The sequence below is a fragment of the Epinephelus moara genome, chromosome 20 (assembly GCF_006386435.1).
Source record: "Epinephelus moara isolate mb chromosome 20, YSFRI_EMoa_1.0, whole genome shotgun sequence".
NCBI classification, from domain to species: domain Eukaryota; kingdom Metazoa; phylum Chordata; class Actinopteri; order Perciformes; family Serranidae; genus Epinephelus; species Epinephelus moara.
In genome coordinates this window covers 6,932,341-6,948,941 of record NC_065525.1, presented here as the reverse complement: position 1 = coordinate 6,948,941, position 16,601 = coordinate 6,932,341, and the positions used below count along the sequence as shown (strand labels likewise).

The following is a 16,601-nucleotide window of genomic DNA, read 5'->3' as shown; positions in this document are numbered from 1 at the left end:
ACAGATTATGTGTGGTCATATGCCTACAAAGTTGCGTGGTGATCGGTGAAACCCTTGAGATGTTACAGAAGCTCAGTTTTAGTAAGTTTTCCAACTTTTGCCAAGAGGGAACTTTAGATATTGGTCCCTAGATTATGTTCATCGAGTTTCATGCAGATCGGTCAAACTTCCTAGGAAGAGATCGATTTTAAGTGTTTTTAAAAAAAAATAAAAAATGGCGGAAAATCTTTATAACCGGAAGTTATGGGTTCTTGAGGCAAATTTGTTCCTCATGAGGAGAGGCATCTCTGTGCAAAGTTTCATGTTTCTACAACATACAGGACATGAGATGTGCCCATTCAAAGTGTGCAATTTCAATCGGTTGCTATAGTGTCCCCTTTGGCCAATTGATGTAATATTGCTTCATTCACATCCTCCCATGACCCTCTACCACCATGCCAAATTTCACATGGATTGACCAAGTCAGTGAGGAGAAAAACGTGGAACAGACACACGGACAGACACACTCACAGACAGAATTTTCGTCATTATACAGTAAGATATAGTAAGATAGATAAGTTGTCAGCAATCAGCTTTTTCTCCTTTTCGCCTCCTGCTCTTTCTGCCCGGCTAGCTTGTGCTCCCAACAATTTTACACTGACAGTTCGACTCTATATTGTTACACCCATTAATAACCCATGTGTTGCTAACAGTTAGCCCTGTCACTGTGTGTGTGTGACTCTTCCAAGCACAGAGCTCACATTCCCTCAGCAGCAGTCTCATGATAATCAGAGAGACAGAATAAGACAGAGAGGCAAGGAGGGGCTGAGAGAATCAATAGGCTGCATGCAGCTCTACAATGAAATGAGATTTTACGTGTTTGAAAGAGTCAAATTTTCACAAGGATTGGCTGAATTTACATTAATTGTTGTGACTGCAACATTGCTTCATCCTGGAGGGACTGATTTGTTGTTATCTGAATGACACAACACTGAAGCTATTTTAAAAACCAAAGCCATGTGGAGCTTTTGAGAAAAAAATTCCAGGCTGGAGCCCCAGGAGTCACCCCAGCTCTGCCTCTGGTATGGAAACACACATGAAGAACTTGAACATGTTATTCAGTACATGAAAGGGTGAATATCAACACTGGTCTGTTGTACATGTCAGGTGAGAGTGGGGCCTCCGGAGTCTAGAGTGTTACTGAAGGTTCTGAGAAAGAGAGCTTGTAACTCCTCATTAGTGGACCAAAGTGCCATTTCCTGTTTTTTTCTGTAAAACCTTGCCTCAGCCGGCTAAAAAGACACCATCATCAGTCACTGACATCATGGAGCCGTGGTACCAGAAGCACAAGAGGAAATACTAACTGCACAGTGAGGCAGTCAATAGAGCTACTACAGCTACTATCATTACTACTTAACTGCTGCTATAATTATTTGTAGTACTGATAAACAAGCCCAAAGAGGCCTCTGACAACACACCTGCAGATATTTTTAAAAAGCTAAATGAATATTGTCTATCCTATTACCAGCAAAAAAAAACAAAAAACACATTTCATTAAATTCCGTAAATATTCATCTGGACTACCGCTGAAAACTGTAAAGAAAGTTCTGCAGATTCTGTCTGGGTCTGATGATAAAACTACCACTAATGTAAATATTTGTATTATTGCTGTTGCTATTACTACTACCACTATTGTTGCTGCTATGACCACCACTACTTCTCCCGATACAGGCACTACTACTAAAACCCCTTTTTGCTTCTAATGAAGCTCAGCGTAAGTTCAATCAGGAAGACCTTTCTCGTGCTCACCCTTTCACATTTCTCTCCATCCCACTCTCACTACTCCCTCCAATCAGCTGACTATGGGCGTTCACTCCTCTAGTTATCCAGTCACACTTTGCAACGATCACTCAGCCAATCAGGATGCCACTGCAAAATTTTGAATCTGCTCTCTCTTCTGCTGCTGTCAGCCATCATTTTAGGCAGGATCTTCGCACCCTCCTCCACCCTGTTCACCTCCAGAGTCCAGGACAAGCTCTCAAAGACTCATTCCTCCACTCATCCAGATCATCGGCACTTCTCCATCTTCCTCTCATCTCATCTTCACCATCTCTACCACCACCAGCGTCTAGACCCCAGGGGGGTTCCCTATTCGACTATGGATTCATCACTCTCCTTAAATCAAACCATCTCTACGGGGTCTAATCGCCAAAGACTTTCCACATTCTTATTCATTCGTTCACATGATAATGAATATTCTTTTACCATAAAAAGAAGTCTCTCCGGATTGAACTGTTGTTGTACCATAACAGTACCACTAGTATTAGTAGTACTATGGTTGTTGCTGTTACTATTACCTGCCACTGCAGCTTTACTAAATACTACTTTTAATACTATTGCTGCTGCTGTTACTATTTCTGAAACTATTAATAGTAGTACCATGGTTGTTGTTGCTATTACTATTACTCCTGTTGCAATTGGCACAACTACTAAAAGTATTACAACTACTATTGCTACGGCTATTTATACTACTAGAAAACTGCTACTGACAGTATTGTTGGTGCTTTTGCTACTTCTACTTCTACGCTAACTACTACTACTATAGTTGGTGCTATTAGCAGCACCACTAGGTAACGCTTTAGAGCATAATTCTTCAGGTTCTTTCAGTGTCATTTTTTGTGTACTAGTAGACTAGATACTGATAAGTACAAGGAAACAAGACATGAAGTTAGGGATAAAATGTGGTAACAACGTGGAAAGATTGTTTTGGTACAAAAAAAATGCACTGTAAATTAAGAAGAATCACACTGTATGTTGTGGATCATATTCTAAAGCTCTATTGCTACTACAAAACTCATGCCATTACTACTACTAAAACTACTCCTTGTTGCTGCTATTACTAACACTATTACACCCTCTGCTATAGTAATATGCCCACTACTAAACCCACTGCTACAACTACACAACTTGTGCTGCTGTTAAGTTTTTGTCTTAACTAGGCCATGATGTGTTTGTTAGCTTAGCTGCTAGCAAAAAGAGTTGAGGATGATTGTCACATTTTCTTTGGGATTGGTTGCCACTTGTATTGTTCTTTGTATTGTTATTTTTATTGTTATATTAGGATAAAAAAATACATTTATTGGAATGATATTTCCTGTTTAAGTTTTCTCAGGTTGTTTTATTTCAATTATGGTTTCAGTCATTTTAAAGATTGCCATTTTTCCCCCACACTCTAAGCTTCCATTATACATTGTAAATTGAACTATTAAAGATACAGTTTTTGAGGGATTCAAGTGAAAGGACAAAGTGTGACAACCGACCCTGTTCTCCCCTACTGTTCTTATGTATACTGGGCTACTGCTTCCACAATGTCTGCATTACTATAACTATGCAAGCACATTCTGCACTGGGTCAGAGTTATGGTGCTCAACTCTAAGTTCCTACAAAGTACTTGCAGTTGAACACCACCTGCCCATTTGTTCTCCCCTCCTTCATCTTCCTCCTCCCTTCCTCTCCCCTCACCCCTCCTCCCATTAGCCCCTCTGGCGCTCCCTTCTTCCCTCTCTCTGGGTTAATAGTTCTAATTAAAGGCTGGCCAGGGGTTTGGCTAGTGCTTGGGACCAGTCGAAACGGAGAAACAATTCTGCCCTTTCATTCATGAAATTACCTCCTGGCCCCCGACCCCCCTCACCCGACACCCCCCCACCCCACCTGGCCAGGCCAACGCAGGAGAGACAGACTGATATTTATATTATTACATTCAGCTCTGTGGGACAAACTGGCACAGACAGATTTATCCACCTCTCAGAGTGGATGTATAGATTTACATCCTGGCACTGAATCTCAGTGTCTCCACAGACCTACACTCTGCATGGGAGATCCAGGAGAAAGTGTCTACGTGATATTCAGGCTGTGACAGAAGGGGGAATTTTGCAAGTAGAAGTTTTGGAACACATACAAAACATTTTTCTTGTCAAGTATTGTTTTCATGTGTCATCACAGTCATTTAGAGGTCCTTTAGAATAATCGCAAAACCAGAACTTTCCACTGACAGTTGCTGTTTTCTCTAAAATCTAAATTCTCTCCTTTTCTGTTTCGTATTCATATCCTGGTACTGACTCTTGACTAATTATGCTGGTGATACTGATTTTATAGTTCTTTCTGGAAGAGAGCACCAGTCAGAATGATGAAAAAGTCAACCCATCGAGTAAACCCCAACATGTTCAAGAGGAGAAAAAAAAAAAAAAAAAAGTAGGTTTACCCTAATTACAATTTCGATTCAAATGAATTTTATCATAAATAAATTAAACTATCTTTTAGCTCAGGAAATATTCACCCAGCTTTTAAAATGCCTGTCTCTGAGATCTCTGCTTAAACTGCAATACAATGGAGGTGAATGGAATTTAATTTGTGTTGTTCAGAACACTGAAAGATTGTATTTAAAACATTAAAAAGCAGTAGCCTATATATTTTCAGAAACAGTGTCCCTATAATTAACCCAACAAAACACTGCCAGCCACAGGGGCTTTTACTTTTGTAGGAGTGCCACTAGGTCACATACTGCATTGTATTTCATTTTGGGATATGTATATGAATCCAGTTTTTGCCTCTGAGGACGATGAAAAAAAAGCTTCAGCTTATTTTGTGATCTATTGTGGATTAAAGCAGCAGGCCCAGGCAGTGTGGAGTTAACATCCCGGTGGGGCCACAGGCCAGATAACAAGCAGACAGTAACGTAGACCGTTTGATTGGAAGGCCACAATCACCAGAGGGGGTTGCTGGCAGGCCGGGAGCTGGGATTAGACTGGGGACTTGGGGGGAAAGGTACAATTAGCCCCAAGGTTACATCTGCCGGGCTATCCTGACTGTGTACGACAATGGGAAAAAAATGAAAATGCTTCTCCATTATTTGTGTGAAATGTACTGACCTCCTTTCGCTGTCACCTTTAATTCTGAATTTCTTTCCTCTGAACAGCACAGTGAAGCAGAATTTAAGAAAAGGTAGATTAAGTCAGTCTGCCCCTGAGTTCAGAGGATGTCTTTTTTCCCATCACAGTGGGAGTAACAGTACCAACATCTAGGGGCCTACAGAAACCAAACCCAAAGAAATAACACATCATCAAATTTGTGAAAAATTAAAGTTAAAAAAAATATATATATATCACCTTATAATCTTCAGTGTGATTCAGTCCCTCTGGAAAAAAGTCACATTTCTGATGCGGTGGAACGCAGTGCTGATGCCGTGGCTTTTTAATTCACCCACACATCCAGAGTGATTCTGCAGTGATGCTGGTCACATTCACTTAACCTGTATAGATGTGGTTCAAGTCTACATCCAGATACAGATTAGGATCCATGTTTGATGGAAAAGATGTCCAGGCCCACCAAGTCATCATTTTACAAACGATCCAGGATGCAGATAACTCCAAATGTCCCACTTAACAACAGAAGGTAGACACAGGTAGAGAAAAAAAATACAGAGGAAAAGAAATGAGTCATTCCAGAGCTAATTAATATTTCCAGGTAAAAATCATATTAACTACATCAATGGTAATATTCCCAGCTGTATCCAAGAGTGGCAGTGCCACATGGGATTTCCTGCATCCAGGCCATCTGACTGAATGAGCTGGGAGTCCAGGTGAGGAGGTGGGGAGGTGTTACTGAGAGATGGTTTTGGCTTTGAGGCAGGGACTTTTGCCCAGCTGAGGGAGAAGGAAGGAGGGAGGGGGTAGGGGAAATATGGTTGGAAAAAAGAGTGTTGGGTGGAGCAAGAAGTCAGGAAACAGGACATGAAGGAGACAGAGATGAAGTGTTGGATGGGAAATTACACTCAATACATCCTTATTATGAGAAATTTACAATAAAATAGCCTACGTGTTCAATGAAGGGTCAATTATGGCAAAGTGGGAGTCAAAGTACCAGAGGCAGGCCTGCTCCAGAGGCACAAATAAATTTAGGAACACTGCTGGCTGGCAGCTTAGGATCAGTATGTAAAATTTTGTCCTTTATACCAATATTTTCTTTAACATGGTTTTCCCACAAAAAAAAAAAAACAAAAAACAACTCCAATCTACTCTTTATCTCCTCACTGAAAAAATCCGGATCTGGCCTCCGTTCCATCCACCACCGCTGCATGCAATAGGTTACATTTCCTTTCCTGCTTTCTCCAGCACTGCTCACGTTAGGTTGATCTGTGAAAGCGAGTAGGTATAGCTGCAGCTAGAGCAGCAACATGACTCGCCCACCATACCTAGAGATCAGTCCACGATCAGCGTAAGCCCTGAAGAAAATGCTAAGTTAGCATTTAGCTTGCTATGAAATATTAGCTTAAAAGACAAGTGGTTAAGGTCAGGGTAAGGGTAATGGAACGGGTTACATCTCATGATTTACAGTTTCAATCACATCTTCATGTATAATTAATTATGAACGAGATTATTGCTTCATTTGGCCTCATATATTAAAACCGTTGAAGCAGGGTTCAGATAAGTGTCGCATTGGTGGCTTAGTCTTGTACAAGGGGCATGTCATGTACACTACAAACATATTGTGTCAACATGGCTAGTGTTAGCATTAGCGGAAACATTTTAAAGATTTGCCCATACATGTTCGAGATGATGAGTTTTCTGTGGATCAAAATCAGCGACTAGCAGACCTACTAGAATGGTAAGTGTAGTTAGCATCTTGTGTTTGTTAGCTTGTAAGCTAACTGGCAGTAGTTGATACAGCATTAATGTTTGTGAAACATACAGTAATATCTGCTATGATGAGGTTTTTGGTAGACAGTGTAAGGAAGCCTCAGTATTCAGTTAACATCCAAAAACTGCACACTCTACCAAGCACTGTCAAAACTTTCACTATGCTAATGCTAACTCTGCTCCCTGTACTGACAGTCTGCTCTGCGCTGAGGGTTCAGGTGTCTTTGCCAGTGTTGCGTTGAAGTCTGTTCCCCCATCAATATGTGTCCCCTGTGTCAGACAGTGATTGGATTTCATATTAGTGATGTAACAAATTTAGCTTGCCCGGTGAACATTTCAATCTCAGATTTTAGTGAGTTGCAAAGACATCCGCACATCGCCCCCTTCAGCATTCAGGAATGTGTAAACACATGTGTAGTGACAAACTTTGCTCAGATACAAGGCAGTATAGTCAAGGTCATTTAAGGAGACATGAGAAAAATACATTGAGTAGAATGGGACTTTAAACCGTCATTAATATTTTGGCCACTTGGGGGCAGCGTAGCCAGCTACAACCACAACACTGACATATTACCAATTTACCAAGTTATCCTGGTTAATGTGTTAGCAAAAAGTTGCAAATTTACACATCTGGAAGGCATGGAACAAAATTAGCTTTTCTGAGTCATGTTTCTCGCAGCTTAATAAATAAAAGTCTAAGTCGCTCTTGGTTAACCTCAGTTTTGGTTTCCTCAAAAGATTTTTTTTTTAGACTTTTTAGTTGCTAAATATTCCACTATGTTCACCAGCCTGTCTCTAACTATGTCTTACTGCAGTTTGCTGCTGAGCAAGTAGTGTAGATTAAGTTTATCAGAGCTTTTTTAATGGAAATGAGATTAATGAGAGTAAAAAAAAACTTTTTTGCTACAGTTCATTCAGCCTATCTATTGGAATGCTGTACTGCTGTGTCATTTTGCCCCAAAATTCAAGACATGTTTGAAATCTTCTCACTTATTCTTCTGTGTACCTGCCATTATAAAGGTGTCTAAAACTAGTTTTTAATTCAGAAGAGTTTATTGTCTCTCTACAGAAGTATACCCAGTGGGAAGGCAGTTCTGGAAGTCAGAAAAGAAGGGAGGGATAGGTGGAACACAGAAGGATTAAGGAAGCGCCCACGAACGGAATTATGGTGTGTGAGTGTCCAGATGAACAGACTGAGGAGCAGACAGGCTCTACATGTTCATTTTGAATGTGTGATGAATTAAACCCATTAACCTTTCAGCTTCCCACAGCCTTGCTTCCTTAATGATAGTCATGGCATCATCATCATGAATGAAAATTGGGCTGCAAACACAAAATATTTTTAAAATAAACTCAAGAGATTAAAAAAAAATTTCATATCACTGTTTGATATTATGGCCGTGTTGTGATGTGAAACATGGACAAACCTTGTGCTAGAGGAACAAAAAATTCCTGTGAAAAATGTCTGGGAGTTCAGGGTAATTTTCCACTAGAGGGCTCTGTCAGTGCCTCCACTTCTCCAGGGAGCGTAGCACAAAATCTTCTTTTACAGACTTCATTACATAATGAGGCAAGTGATGTAGCTGGGTAAAATCTAGTGTGTGTATGGAGTTTGGAAGCTGTAACAGGGTGACCATTGAAAACAAACATTCAAAAAATACCTGAATTGTATTTCCAGTCTGTTTGCTGCCAATTATTATACTACCTGCTACTGAAATGGGCCCAGTGAAGCCTCTGCCCCCATTCATATTTTGTGGGGAATAGCTCAGGTTAACAATCTTTTAACATGTGATGTAAAGTTCACTACCTCTGAAACCTAACATCAACCTCAATATGCCTCATAATGAGATTCTAATGATGTTGATGCCAATATCATTCAGTTTGTCCTTTACCCAGAGAAGAATATTTCTGATAACTACTGGCTATGAATCCTTTCCATTTTGGACACTTCATGACATCTTCTAGCATGTTGCAGGTTTTGTCCCAAACTTCTGTTTTTTTAAGTAACATTTTCTGGGACATTTTCACGTTTATTGGACAGTTGACAGTAAAGAGGCAGGCAGACAGGAAATGGACAGAGCAGCCGTGACATGCAGCAAAGGTCCCCAGCTGGATTTGCATCGGTGAAGTTGCATTTATTTGGCTTGCACAAAACCATTTGGCTACCAAAGCGCTTCCCAGTACTTTATATTAGGAGTGTACTGAATGAGGCCATCACTGTTCGTGGAGCTAGACTTGAAAGTAACACAATGTAACTTTCGCTGAAGAGTGGTCCCTGTGGCCAAAAGTGCTAATTACAGGATAATAGCACAGTAATTGTATTGTACTTAATTTCCCATCACTCTCTTGGGTAATTTGCTTTCAAGCTGCATTAATGCTTTTTTGGCCACTTGGCAGCAGAACTCCACAGCAAGCTGAAACTACAGACATTTGACACATTACAGCCTTGTTAAAGGTTAGGTATATGACATTCGGGGCATTATTATAGCAGGAAAAGCACTATTTCCTATGTAAAGATATAGTTGAGTAATGGCATCCTGAGCAAAGAATGTAGTCAGGCTGCCTTTGTGTGTGTTGTGATCTGAACTTCTCTGTGGTTTGTTGTGGTAAGCCAGTCTGGCTGCCAGTGCATGTTAAGACATGTCTGTGTTCCACTGGCTAACTCACTGTAGCCACTTTACACTGTGCTCATACGGTGGTTACTGATGATATCTAGACGGTGGCAGCACAGATGTGTAGTGCCCACCCTCTGTTTCCCCCCTGGTTAACACCATTAGCTTTGTCAACACTGTTTAGAGCAGTTTATGGAGTTAGCACTGTTAGCTGCTAACTGGCCACCTCCATGTTAAGAACCTTGTCCAGAAACTTATATGCTCTGTACTTTGCATAGAGCCCCTGCAGGTTAATATGGCTAAGGTTTTGGCAAACTATCGCCTGTTTACACATCTAGAAGACGAGGAGGAAGGTAGACAGGAATATGGAGTCATGTTTTTGTCCAGCTGACAAATGCGAGTCCAGTATTCACTCTTTGCTCTGTTTTGGTCTCTACCTACTCCTGGGGAAAATACCTGGCTCTTTAGCTGCCAGCTCCACTATTTTAACCTGCAAGCTGTTATCTTTGTCTGTCTGCTGTTTGGTGTTGGGTAAGTAGTGTACAGTGAGTTTTTTCACTGAAAACAGTTGCAGCTGAAACAAAGTTATCGGGATAGAGAGATCGAATGATCAAGAGTTATGTGATAGTTATCTGTGGGTTTGTCAATACGACCAACATCCCAAATAGTCATTGGACGGATTAAAGCTTTAAAGACAGCATCATTAACTGACGTGACTGAGAAAGAGGTCAAGCAGGAAATAATGTCTCCTGGTGATAAATGTGTTTACCTAATGTACTTTTGAGTGTGCTAAAATGTTTTACCTGTGGCATACTACAGTAGATTATAGTGTCTCAGTTGCACAGGTAGAACAAAGTCATAAAGTTAGACCTGACTTAATAAATTCAGATACACAGCTATCTGACGTTTGCTAACATCAGCCAGCATTAGCTAACCACATGCTACCGGTCACACCAGACCAAAAAAGGCTGTAGCATCCAAACCCCTGAGTGTGTTAAAATGAGCAAAGAAGCATTTTAGAGGTTAGGAATTACCTTTTTGTTGATAAAAGGAAGAATTTTTTTTTTTTGTCCCTTTCTTCAAAAGTCACATGTTGTGCTTTAATCTTGTGGATTCAACTACATGTTATCACTTATCCACCTTTTTGACTGGATCAGAATGTGCCTTTTAAAGTTTCCCTACTTCACCCGAGGTCTCACAAGCAGCTTGTCAAATACCAGCAGGCTTTGTGTAAAAGGCAACCAGACCGGGCAGGTCCAGCATGGCAGTGATGCCATGGAAAATCAAACAGGCCGGCGTTGTCTTTGGAGATGCCAGAAGCCTTCAGACAGTCGCTCTAAAGCGTTCCTGTCAACTGTTTCCTAACGGTCACTGTCTGCCTCCACAGAGGGAAAAAAGCAGCACGTGGAGTACATGCCAGGAGGCCACATAAACACCCAAACATAATGACAATATAGACACACACCTATTCTTTAGCCGTTACTGAGTAATTTTACAACTCCCCCCAGCCAGTAAAGCAGAAATGAGCAGCAGTTGTGGGATTTCTTTAGTCCCGTTCAAGTGATTAGTTGACTAACTCGCTCACTGAGTCAGTCACACAGACACACTCACAGTGTCAGGCAGAAATAAATATTTTCTCAACCTCACATTGCAACCACATTCACCACACAAGCCAGAACACACAAGTCTTTGTCCTGCATTTTCTAACTCAGCTTTAATGTCGCTTCTTCCAATTTTTCTAAAACTTTCCATCCAGCTTCTGTCCCTGTTGAACATGTTTGATCTCTCTTGTGAGTACTTTCATTCATTCTCTTTTCTCTAACCTTTACCTGCCAAACCTGAAGCATCACTCAAAATCTTATCCTAAACTAATCCTGTCAGATCTTAATCTTAAACTCAAGTTTAAATATTAAACTAGTCCTTTATAGAAGTGAGGACCACCAAAAGACAGATTTGTCTTGTGTTCCTAGTGGGAGCAATTTACATCATAAAGACAGTCTTGCAAAATTTATTATCAAACCCTTACCTTCCTGATCCAGTGGACCCTCCGTGTTGGTCTCCCCCTTAGGACTCCCCCCAGATCTCCGTCCGCCTGGTCCGTCCGTTGAGCCGGGACGTCCAGCCCTCTCCTCTCCTCAGCACAGCACTCTCCTTGTTCTGTACCCCTCCTTCCACCAGCTCACACTACATCTTTATTCCAGCTTGCTTGCTTAATTCAGGAGATCCCACATCCAAAAATACAGCAGGCAGCTTTAACCACCACCCTCCACCACTTCTCTGAGCCAGCCTCCCCACTGCCTGCTCCTCCTCCTCCTCATCCACCACCACCTCCTCCCTCTATCTCCCAGGACTGTCCCAGGGCATGAAGCCCCCCAGCTGAGATGTGATCAGAGGTGCTCAGCCAGCAGCTGATGCTAGTGCAGTCGTACGTCTGTAGATTACAGGTTGGGGGCGGCAGCTAGTCTGGTCTCTGCCTCTCGTGCTCTCCATCCCGGCTCCTGATTTCCACCATAAGCATGGAGCCAAAGTGATGGTGAAGGTGAAGATCATGGGCCAAAGCGGGGAGCTTGATCTTGGCCTCGTCCTCAGGTCTGCTCCCAGCAACGAATCATCCCCAGGTTTCCTCACCCTCCCTTTTCTCTGTCATGTGCTGCAGCATCAACTCGTCTCTGCATCCCCTGTTTGCAGCAGAGCCTAATTCCTTCTCCCCTCTCCTCCTCTGTCACACTGTCCTGCCTGGCTGGCAGAGCGACACTGCTGAGCTTCTCCTCCACAGCTTCCCTCTCTGTCTCCTTTAACCTCACATACACACACACTCCTCGCCTCTTCTCCCTCCCCTCCCTGGACACCCCAGCTAGCTCCCTATCTCTCTGCAATGCAGCCAGCAACCTCCAACAAGCCCGGGGACTGTGTGACCGGAGCCCCCTCTCCTCTCCACCTCTCCGCCTGACTCAAAGCATCCTTTATGGGCTTATTTATCTACCCTCCCTCCCTTTCCCCTCCTGCTCTGAGGCAGAGCTGCTGACGTCCTGCAGGTTCCACGGCCGGGCTGGCAGCCTGAGACAAACTGCAGTACGCCTCTGAGAATCGATACACGGCTGCCAAAGCCAATCAAACACATTTCATTTAGGTCAGGTAATAGAATGCACATTACCTAAAACAAACTCTCATAAGGAAATAAGGCATGGCATCGCTCAACCATCTTACATTTACAGCCTTTCACACACTACTCTCTACACTCTCCTCTTTGGCTTGCTGATTGTGACACATGGTGAGATATAATAATTACCGTAATAGACCTCTCATGGCTTCTGATGACAAAGGGACTTTGGCTTCAGCACTCCCTCTGACAGTGGGAAAGCAAGAGGAAAACTAACTGTAGGTGACCATATTACAGGCTTTGACACAGACTACTACAGCAAACTGAACAAAAGGGTTTTTCAAAAACTCAACTAGCCAAGGCTGAAAACTGAAAAGAAATGATATCTTAAAGGAGTACTCCAGTTCATTGATTGAATTTTACGCTCTCAAATTTTGGGGACTCTCAAGTGTTGTATTAAAAAGGTCAGATCTTCAAAATCAAAGCAGCAGAGGCGCAGATGCTTTGACTGTTCGTCCTTAGCATGGGTAAAGATCCAAAAATGCTGGATCCTACAATACCCACAATGCAACCCGACAGCATCATTTGTCAAACTGGAATGATGCTGCCTCAGAGAGATAGGGATAGAGATAGGGGAAGGTGGGGGACCTCCTAATGCAGGGTAAATTGTAACACAGACTTTTAAGTGGTTACACGGGGTCATTCCTTTCGTGCTGCTGGAGTGTCGACCACAGTACCACCAAACAGTGACTTGTCTTTCTATCACTGAGCTGTCTACGTAAGTCACCGAATCCAAACATATATCATCTTAATAACTGTCTTGTTGCCGAAAACGTAGCACTGTTTTGAACTATGTAACTTACTCCCAGCAAGCTTTAGCTCGGCTAGAAAAAAATTCCACACAGCAGGGTAAGTTGTTACAACTAAGCAGCCTATAGTGCAGTGTTGCCAACTGTCACACATGGACTGTGAGACTCATGTAGGTTTTAGTCAGACTTTGGATGAATTAGTTATAAATACGAGGACGCATCACTCCATGCCTCCCTTTCATCCAGTCACTCTGCGCTGTGCGTTCATTATTATTATCAGGGCTGGATTTAGAGATTTGGGGTCCTGGGGCCCCAGACAAACCACCTTGCTTTATTTTTACCCTTTCTCTAACTGGGAATGTTGGTAGGCTATTGGCAGCTGTAGAAGCAGTAGGCTTGCTCAAAACTCTGCACAGTGTACCTTAAGATGGGGCTTTTAATTCTTACATAGTCTCATGCTGGATAATTTAATAAATAATAATGAATCATACTTTAATTGTTGTATTTTGTGAGGAAATAACTGAATCGACAACATAACCAGTAGCATTTATCGGTCAGGTATGTTTTCCTCTGAAGTACAAGTGTACAGTTGCTTTTTCAAAGGGCACTTTTATAAGTTATTTTTGGGTACAATGATTTAGAATAGTAACATAATTCAGTATTTTTCACATCTAAACATCATAAGAGATCTAAACTTGTTGGGCCCTTTTAACTGGGGGCCTAATGGTAAAGTAACAATACTCAGGTAGGCTGTGGCGTTTTAACGATGCCCAATTGGTACTAAGTGTGCCAAGAAAATATCCCCCACACCATTACACCATCACCACCAGCCTGAACTGTTGATACAAGGCAGGACGGATCCATGCTTTCATGTTGTAAACACCAAATTCTGACCGTACCATCTGAATGTCGCAGCAGAAATTGAGACTCATCAGACCAGGCAATGTTTTTCCAATCTTCTATTGTCCAATTTTGGTGAGTTTCCTGATCTTAGCTGACAGGAGTGGCACCCAGTGTGGTCCTCTGCTGCTGTAGCCCATCAGCTACAAGGTGTTGTTGGTTCAGAGATGGTCTTCTGCATACCTTGGTTGTAACCAGTGGTTATTTGAGTTACTGTTGCCTTTCTATCATCATGAACCAGTCTGGCCATTCTCCTCTGACCTCTGGCATCAACAAAGCATTTTCACCCAGAGAACTGCTGCTCACTGGATATTTTCTCTTTTCTGGACCATCCCCTGTAAACCCTAGAGATGGTTGTGATTGAAAATCCCGGTAGATCAAAAGTTTCTGAAAAGCTCAGACCAGCCCGTCTGACACCAACAACTATGCCATGTTCAAAGTCACTAAAATCCCCTTTCTTCCCCATTCTGATGCTCAGTTTGAAGACAAATTGCCTTGACCATGTCTACATGCCTAAATGCATTGAGTTGCTGCCACATGATTTGCTAATTAGCTATTTGCATTAATGCACAGTTGAACGGGTGTACCTAATAAAGTGGCCAGTGAGTGTATAAGGGTTTGTGAATTGCTTTAGTTGTGTGCTATAATGGATTTACTAAGTGTGAAGAGCAGGCAACATTAGAATGGGGGAGCCTGTGTGGCTCTAAAAGTGTCCAACTACTAGTAAGGTAGTTACTACTTTACTTACTTTAGAATGGGGAGCAGATCGGGCCAGAGAGCCTTAATTTAGAGTTATTTGGACAACACTAACACATGTTGTTTTGCATTTTGTCACATAAGAATAGGACATATTATGTGTTACTATGGGGGAATGACTATCCTTGTGTTACTGCCTCCTTTTAAGGCCCATACTGAGCAAACAACACGTGTGTACAGTTGCTTACATGCAACCTGGAGAAGCATAATTCCAGCTTAAGACCTTAATTGATGGTAATTGCCCCTTTCAATCTACTGCCCTCAGTTGTGACACAGGCGAAACAGATGTGCTTTTCCTGCTCTGAAGCTGAGTTGTGTGCTCTGCTTAAAAGAAAAATTTTTTTTTTTAAAGAATAAAGATTCTGCGTGAAGCCTTTGTCATATCAAAGTGTATTAGCAGATTTGTCAGCCTATTGATTGTAAATAATTTACCCATAAAGTCCTGCTAGAGTGCCGTATTTATTATATATATGAAATAAATATAACTTCTTTACAGGCATTGCTTTCTGTTAAATGTTTGTGGTCTTATACTCTAAGCTAACTGATGACATCATAAGGGCAATTCAGTCAGAGCATATAAAGGTTAAAACACTAAATTAGAATTTTGTTGTTCTCATTTTATTTCAATATATTTATCATCCACCAACCTAATGCAGGACTTTGCCTGCAGTTGCAGATTGGTTAAAGTAGTTAGTCGATGGGTTAAGTGTTATTAGCATAAATTTAAGGGTCATTTCAACCAAACCACTGTGTAAATTGTTTTGTTGTTTGCCATATAAGAAGCTTGATTAGCTCTGCACTGTCAAAATCAGATTAGCATTGACAAAATGCATTTCAAACTATGATTGTAATCCATCCAACGTTATCTTTACTCTGTTCCTGTTAATCAGCAAAAGTTTTTCTCTCAGGTAAACTGGATGTCTTTTTGGCTCAGTTTTAATACACCAGCCTGAAACACAAAATTCTTACTAAGAAAGGCCGATTAAAGCCAGCCTGAAATAAATTACTTAAACGGGAGCACTACCTAAATTTAGGATTCCAATATATTTTTTCCATGGCCTAGGAAAGTTGAATAGTGAACATGAGCTACTCTCCGTCAAAGCCAGAAACCAGAGAAGTGTCGAACTTGTGATGTCATAGGGTATAAAGCAGAGATGGGGACTCGAGTCATTGTGACTTGGACTCGAGTCGACTCGAGTCGCTGTTTTGATGACTTGTGACTTGACTTGACAAAAAATAAAAGACTTGAGAATTCACTCGGACTTGGAAGTTAAAGACTCGGAACTTGACTTGACTTGAGACACAATGACTTGAATGACTTGAGTGTTATTCACATCATGTTTTCGGTTAGAATATAAAATTAATAAATTAATTTAAAAAATAATATCGATTACCCGGTAGGAGCGCAGGCTGAGAATGGCGTTGTCATGATTGGATCACTACCCTGTCAATCAGTCATGCCCTCTCTACGTACCTTACGTGTTTATTGGAGAAACAGGCCCTCTTATATCAGATAGGCATCAACATGTCAGCGGGAGGGGTCCCGAGAGTCATCGTCTTCAGCTTTCGGAATTACCATTATTACGGCAAAAGACGAACAGCACAGTGCAAGACATGCGGCATAAACATCTCGGACAGCCAGGCGACAACTTCAAACTTTGTTCGTCATTTGAAGAGCCATTCTGCCCAGTAAGTGCTTGTCAATTAGCTAATATTATCTGGTTAGTCGGTAGTTAGCTAACGTTAGCTT

The 16,601-nt window shown here is 41.7% G+C and overlaps 1 protein-coding gene across 5 annotated transcripts in view; it reads right to left on the bottom strand.

Annotated features, from left to right (window-relative positions):
- The window catches only part of has3 (hyaluronan synthase 3), a 33,472-nt gene that overhangs the window by 11,040 nt on the left and 5,831 nt on the right, over nt 1-16,601 (bottom strand). The window contains exons 1-2 of one of the 5 annotated variants that reach the window (XM_050073652.1): nt 11,313-12,102; nt 5,145-5,416 (exon numbers count right to left, since the gene is read on the bottom strand). The exons of 1 other annotated variant lie outside the window; for it this stretch is intronic. The gene's annotated coding sequence lies outside the window, so the exon portion shown is untranslated. Of the gene's footprint in view, nt 1-5,144; nt 5,625-11,312; nt 12,103-16,601 lie in introns of those variants that run through there. 3 more of the 5 variants (XM_050073654.1, XM_050073656.1, XM_050073655.1) reach the window with 3 other exon arrangements.